This window comes from Triticum aestivum, chromosome 5D (assembly GCF_018294505.1).
Source record: "Triticum aestivum cultivar Chinese Spring chromosome 5D, IWGSC CS RefSeq v2.1, whole genome shotgun sequence".
In the NCBI taxonomy this organism is placed as follows: domain Eukaryota; kingdom Viridiplantae; phylum Streptophyta; class Magnoliopsida; order Poales; family Poaceae; genus Triticum; species Triticum aestivum.
Window position 1 is genome coordinate 435217294 of NC_057808.1, and position 7507 is coordinate 435224800.

Below are 7507 nucleotides of genomic sequence, written 5' to 3' on the forward strand. Positions count from 1 at the left end.
TTCATGTTTTAGGATTTATTTTTATGAAAATTTTGGTATATAATATGTCTATATAAAAGTCTTATTGTTTTCCCTTTATTTTCTTGTCTGTGCTTATTTGAAAAAGAAATGGCCGAAGCCAGCAGTGCCTAGCCTGAGGCCCATCACTCTCTCCCTCCGCCGCGGCCCACAGCAGTCCAGCCCACGCACGCGCCCGAAACCCCTCCCCACCGGTCGCCCACACCTCTCCCTGTTCCGGCACTCGCTGACAGCGGGGCCCGCGTCGCCTTCTTCCTCCGCAAGCCCCGCTCGAGCCAGATCGCACCGGCCGCGCCGCCGAATCCCGTGATCCTCGGGATCCTCTCCCCGACTCACCCCCTCCTCCAAGAATTGCTCCCCCCTATATATACTCTCCCCCTCAACCCGTTCCCCTCCTTTCCTCGCAACAATAACCGCCGCCTGCTCCTCAACTTCTCGCCAGAGCCGAAGCCGCCGCCGCACCATTGCCGCCCCACCGAGCTACTCCGACCCCCTCGTCGCCTCCCGAGACCATCTCTGCACTCCCCTCGCTCGTCCGCACTTCCCATGCCCTCGCCCGAGCCCTATACCCACTGGAGCGCCGCCAGCCGACGACCACCGTACGCCCTCGCCGCCACGAGCTCACCGCCGCCCGTCTCCGTCGTCCCCGAGCGCACTGGCGACCATCGTTGGAACTGCCTTCGACCGCTGCATCCCCTTGTCTCCTCCGCCGACCCCGCCGACGACGTCCGAGCCACATCGCCGGCGACCACCCCACTGTAAGCCGGCCAACTCCCCACCTTCGTTTGATCTTATTTCAACGCTCTAGATTAGATCTATCGAATGGTATGGTTTTTCTATATAGATCGGTTTAGTACGGTTTATTATCTGTTTAGATCGAACCGTCTCGCCGGTTTCTTTTTATTAAACGCGCATGCACGGTTTTGTTAAGTATCGCCCAAGCGCAGTATAGTTGTAGATCGCGCATCCTCTAGGCCCAGTAGTAGCCTGACGCGTAGCACCTGTCCGATCTGTTATTTAGTTTTTGTTCGTTTCTGTTTTTAAAAATAGAAAAGTTCCAATCTTGAAAAAATTATATCTCTTAGGTTATTTAGAGTTTTTGATTGATTATTTTTGCTCGAGTCTGCAAATTTCAGAAAGTTTCTGTATAAAATAATTTTGGCCATGTTTTAGTTTTAAAATATTGTTTTATTTTGGTTTTAGTCAGATTAGTGTTTCTGCTATAAAATGAGCTAGGATTAACTTTTTTGTGATTCTTTTTGCCACGACTTTGTTTTGACCTTACCTGTCAGTAGAATTAATTTGGGTGTTTATAGATTTTATTAAAATTAGTTTTTCACGAAAACAACACTGCACTAGTTATTTTTAACTTGTTGTTTTCTGTTGTTTTGATTATTTTAAAATTTATTTTCTCCTTTGTTAAAAAAAATTCAGATTTGTTTCTGTAGTTATAGAGGGTGAACTTTTATGTATAGAAAAATAAAATGTTTTATTTCTTTTTCTTACTAGTTTTGTTTTAAGCATAATTAGAGTTTTAATTTAGCTTTTTATGTGTTTCCTTTTGCTAGTAAAACTTTATGAAAAATACTTTCTGTTAACTTAGTTGATTTAAATTTTATTTTCTGTTAAAATTATTAGTTTAGTATTTTCTTTGTTAAGTTTTACTTAGGACAAAACTATTTTTGTAGTTAAGGCAAAAGGTTTTTCCCAGTAGGTTCTTTATAGTTTTCCCCTATTAGTTCTTTCGATGTGTTATTTGTTTTGTATTGGGTTTTCTTATTGAGTTTTTTTTATTGTTAGATGTGCTTGCTAGAATGCTTGCTTATGTGAATGTCATGTTTGTTATTATAGATTTCATCGGAGAGTTGCGTATAGTCCTATCAAGTTATTTTCGAGAGCGTTGTTATCTTCATCAACTTACCAGGCAAGTTCACTTTGACCATGTTTTTCATACCTATGTTTTATTTGCATGTAGTGGCACCCTTTCAACAATCCTCCCAATAGTGTTATTGAATCTTGTAGTTGAGTAGAATGCATGAGGTAGGAATCCATCTTTCTGTTATCAAGCCCGGGACATTAGTTTCAATGCTACGCTATAGTAGACGGGGTTTGGTATGAGTGCACGAGAGTGGTGTGAAGAAGGAGGACTCTACGTCAATGGCGACAACTTCATGATGGCATCAGCAAGGACTGCATCTTCAGGACTCCAAGACCTCAAGATTTCGAGACTCGAGACAAGAATTCAATACACACTACTGGGTGAAGGACGGTTGACGGGCACCCTGGAGAAACCAGTGGATGGCCGGGTTGCATGGAGAAGCGCCATGACATCTTGCGGAAAGCTTCACCCAGACTCAAAGAGACGGAAGAATACTTCATGCCTGGAAGCTTACCTGTGCAACCGCAAGTCACTATGGGCTCTGGCTTGGTTGACCTTAGTGGTGACTCTGGCTGGGACGGTGCTAGCAAATGTAGAACTACGGAAGGATTGGATGAGCACCGGACAGTGGTCAGGGGAACTCTTCGGAAGACCATGTTTCGGTCGTCTTGTTCTCAAACACCCTAAAGTGCGAGAATGTAAAAAGAGGGATCGAATCTTGCGGGTAAAGTGTACAAACCTCTGCAGGGGTTTAAACATAATCAATTAGCCGTGTCCCCGGTTACGGACAATTTGAGCCTCTGGACTTGGATCTATCTCGGAACTCTCAACACCGGACTGATAACATAATTGTGGGCAACTTATGATGATTTTGGGCTATGAGACATCGGTTGGCGGAACCATGTCATGATAGAAAACTCTGTAGCACAGACTCCTGATATTCCTTTGTTATAGGAAAATAAAACCAGCTTTTACGCAAACAAAACTCAGATACAGAGCCACAAAGCCGTATTGCATATAGTATAGTTTATCATCTGTTTTTATTAAAGTGATCTTGTCGGTACATTCAATGTACTGACCTACACGGCTGCAACGTATCATGTTGCAGGATTATTTCTACAACGAGTGAGTTTCATTGATTGGGTTACGGTCTACACTCAACCTGCCGATGGCGTTGATGGGACTCCACACGCGATTGTTTGTTTCCGCTGAGACTTATGAGGTATATATCAGTTTTACGTTATTTATACATGTGATTGCACTTTGATATATACATTGATGTACTGTGTGTGCCAGCATACCGATCCAGGGATGGCACAGATACACAGAGGCTTGACCGTTTGAGGTCGGGTCGCTACACCATCGTTTACGGCTAGGACTACTGGGGTCTCTAATCCCGTTTGCTCCCCTAGCTTTCGTCTCTCAGTGTTAGTGCCGGCCAGCAGAGTGCTTTCGCCGTTGGTGTTCTTTCCGATCTCAATGCATTTCACCGCTCCACCGGAAATTCCCTCTACCCCTACCGTACTCCAGCTTGGTAGTTTCCACCGCCTGTCCAGGGTTGAGCACTGGTATTTGACGGCGGACTTGAAAAGCCACCTACAGACGCTTTACGCCCAATCATTCCGGATAACGCTTGCATCCTCTGTTTTACCGCGGCTGCTGGCACAGAGTTAGCCGATGCTTATTCCTCAGATACCGTCATTATTTCTTCTTCGAGAACAGAAGTTGACGACCCGTAGGCCTTCCACCTCCACGCGGCATTGCTCCGTCAGGCTTTCGACCATTGCGGAAAATTCCCCACTGCTGCCTCCAGTAGGAGTCTAGGCCGTGTCTCAGTCCCAGTGTGGCTGATCATCTTCTCGGACCAGCTACTGATCATCGCCTTGGTAAGCTATTACCTCACCAACTAGCTAATCAGACGCGAGCCCCTCCTCGGGCGGATTTCTCCTTTTGCTCCTCAGCCTACGGGGTATTAGCAACCGTTCCAGTTGTTGTTCCCCTCCCAAGGGCAGGTTCTTATGCGTTACTCACCCGTTCGCCACTTGAAACACCACTTCCCATTTGACTTGCATGTGTTAAGCATGCCGCCAGCGTTCATCCTGAGCCAGGATCGAACCCTCCATGAGATTCATAGTTGCATTACTTATAGCTTCCTTATTCGTAAACAAAGCAGATTCAGAATTGTCTTTCCTTCCGAGAATAACTTGTATCCATGCGCTTCAGATTATTAGCCTAGAGTTCGCCACCAGAAGTATAGCCAACCCTACCCTATGACGTCAATCCCACAAGCCTCTTATCCATTCCCGTTCGTTCGTGGCGGGGGAGTAAGTCAAAATAGAAAAAACTCACATTGGGTTTAGGGATAATCAGGCTCGAACTGATGACTTCCACCATGTCAAGGTGACACTCTACCGCTGAGTTATATCCCTTCCCCGTCCCATCGAGATAGAGAATTAACGAATCCTAAGGCAAAGAGGCGAGAAACTCAAGGCCACTCTTCCTCCGGGCTGTCTTTTCGCACTATTATGGATAGTCAAATAATGGGAAAAATTGGATTCAATTGTCAACTGGTCCTATCGAAATTAGGATTGACTATGGATTCGAGCCATCGCACATGGTTTCATAAAATCTGTACGATTTTCCCGATCTAAATCGAGCAGGTTTCCATGAAGAAGATCTTGTTCAGCACGTTCTATTCGATACTGGTAGGAGAAGAACCCAACTCGGTATTCTTAAAAAAAGAGGGGAAGCAGAACCAAGTCAAGATGATATGGGTCGCCCCTTCTTCTTGCGCCAAAGATCTTACCATTTCCGAAGGAACTGGGGCTACATTTCTTTTCAATTTCCATTCAAGAGTTTCTATCTGTTTCCACGCCCTTTTCTTGAGACATCGAAACATGAGGACAAATTACTTCTCTTAGAAACACATACAAGAAAAAGGATAACGGTAGCCCTCCCATTAACTACTTCATTTTCATTTATGAATTTCATAGTAATAGAAATCCATGTCCTACCGAGACAGAATTTAGAACTTGCTATCCTCTTGCCTAATAGGCAATGATTGACCTCTGTAGAAAGACTGATTCATTCGGAACGATATGAGGACCCAACTCCGTTGCATTGCCAGAATCCATGTTCCATATTTGAAGCGGGTTGACCTCTGTGCTTCTCTCATGGTACAATCCTCTTCCTACTGAGCCCCCTTTCTCCTCGGTCCACAGAGAAAAAAATGTAGGACTGGTGCCGACAGTTCATCACGGAAGAAAGAACTCACAGAGCCGGGATCGGTAACTAATAGTACTACTAACTAATACTAATATATAAAAATAGATATCTAGAAATAGAAATGAACTAATATATAGATAATCAAAATCGGAAAGAACTATCTTTTCTGTATACTTTCGCCGTTCTATTGCTACCGTGGGTCTTATGCAATCGATCGGATTATATAGATATCCCTTCAACATAACATAGGTCATCGAAAAGATCTCGGACGACTCACCAAAGCATGAAAGCCAGTTAGAAAATGGATTCCTATTTGAAGAGTATCTAACCGCATGGATAAGCTCACATTAACCCGTCAATTTTGTATCCAATTCGGGATTTTTCTTGGGAAGTTTCAGGAAGAAATTGGAATGGAATAATATAGATTCATACAGAGGAAAAGGTTCTCTATTGATGCAAACGATGTACCTAGAGGATAGGGATAGAGGAAGAGGGAAAATCGAAATGAAATAAATAAAGAATAAAGCCAAAAAAAATAAGTCGAAGATAGAAGAGCCCAGATTCCAAATGAAGAAATGGAAACTCGAAAAGGATCCTTCTGATTCTCAGAGAATGAGGGGCAAGGGGATTGATACCGAGAAATATTTCTTCTTATTATAAGTTGTGATTTGATCTGCATATGTTTGGTAAAAGAACAATCTTCTCCTTTAATCATATCATAAATGGAAAGTGTTCAATTAGAACATGAAAACATGACTCAATTGGTCTTAGCTAGTCTTCGGGACGGAGTGGAAGAAGGGCGGAGACTCTCGAACAAGGAAAAGGATCCCTTCGAAAGAATTGACCGAGGAGCCGTATGAGGTGAAAATATCATGTACGGTTCTGTAAAGGGACATTAAGGGTGACTTATCTGTCGACTTTTCCACTATCAACCCCAAAAAACCCAACTCTGCCTTACGTAAAGTTGCCAGAGTATGATTAACCTCTCAATTTGAAATCACTGCTTATATACCTGGTATTGGCCATAATTTACAATAACATTCTGTAGTATTAGTAAGAGGAGGAAGGGTTAAGGATTTACCCGGTGTGAGATATCGCATTATTCGAGGAACCCTAGATGTTGTCGCAGTAAAGAATCGTCAACAAGGGCATTCTAGTACGTTGTAGATTCTTATCCAAGACTTGTATCATTTGATGATGCCATGTGAATCGCTTGAAATATGTGAAGTGTATGGCTAACCCAATAATGAAAGTTTTGTAAGGGGACTAGAGCAGGCTACCATGAGACAAAAGATCCTCTTTCTAAAGAGATTTGATTCGGAACTCTTACATGTCCAAGGTCAATATGGAAATTCTTTCAGAGGTTTTCCCTTACTTTGTCCGTGTCAACAAAAATTTCGAAATACCTCGACTTTTTTAGAACAGGTCCGAGTCAAATAACAATGATTCGAAGCACTTCTTTTCCCATTACACTATTTCGGAAACCTAAGGACTCGATCGTATGGATATGCAAAATACAGGATTTCCGATCCTAGCGGGAAAAGGAGGGAAACAGATACTCAATTTAAAGTGAGTAAACAGAATTCCATACTTGATCTCATAGATCCCTATAGAATTTTGTGGAAAGCCGTATTCGATGAAAGTCGTATGTACGGCTTGGAGGGAGATCTTTCCTATCTTTCGAGATCCACCCTACAATATGGGGTAAAAAAGCCAAAAAATAAGTGATTTTAGCTCTTATAAAAAAGAAAATGGATTCTTGAACCTCTTTCACGCTCATGTCACGTCGAGGTACTGCAGAAAAAAGAACTGCAAAATCCAATCCAATTTTTCGTAATTGATTAGTAAACATGGTGGTTAACCGTATTATGAAAGACGGAAAAAAATCATTGGCTTATCAAATTCTCTATCGAGCCATGAAAAAGATTCAACAAAAGGCAGAAACAAATCCACTATTGGTTTTACGTCAAGCAATACGTAGAGTAACTCCCAATATAGGAGTAAAAACAAGACGTAATAAAAAAGGATCGACGCGGAAAGTTCCGATTGAAATAGGATCTAAACAAGGAAGAGCACTTGCCATTCGTTGGTTATTAGAAGCATCCACAAAGCGTCCGGGTCAAAATATGGCTTTCAAATTAAGTTCCGAATTAGTAGATGTTGCCAAAGGGAGTGGGGGTGCCATACGCAAAAAGGAAGGGACTCATAGAATGGCAGAGGCAAATAGAGCTCTTGCACATTTTCGTTAATCCATGAACAGAATCCATGTATGTAGACACATGGATCCGTACATCTCAATCGGAAAAGAATCAATAGAAGGAGAATCGGATGATATCTTTCTCGAAACAAACAAAAAGGAAAGGAAAGAGAAAACAGAAATCATGA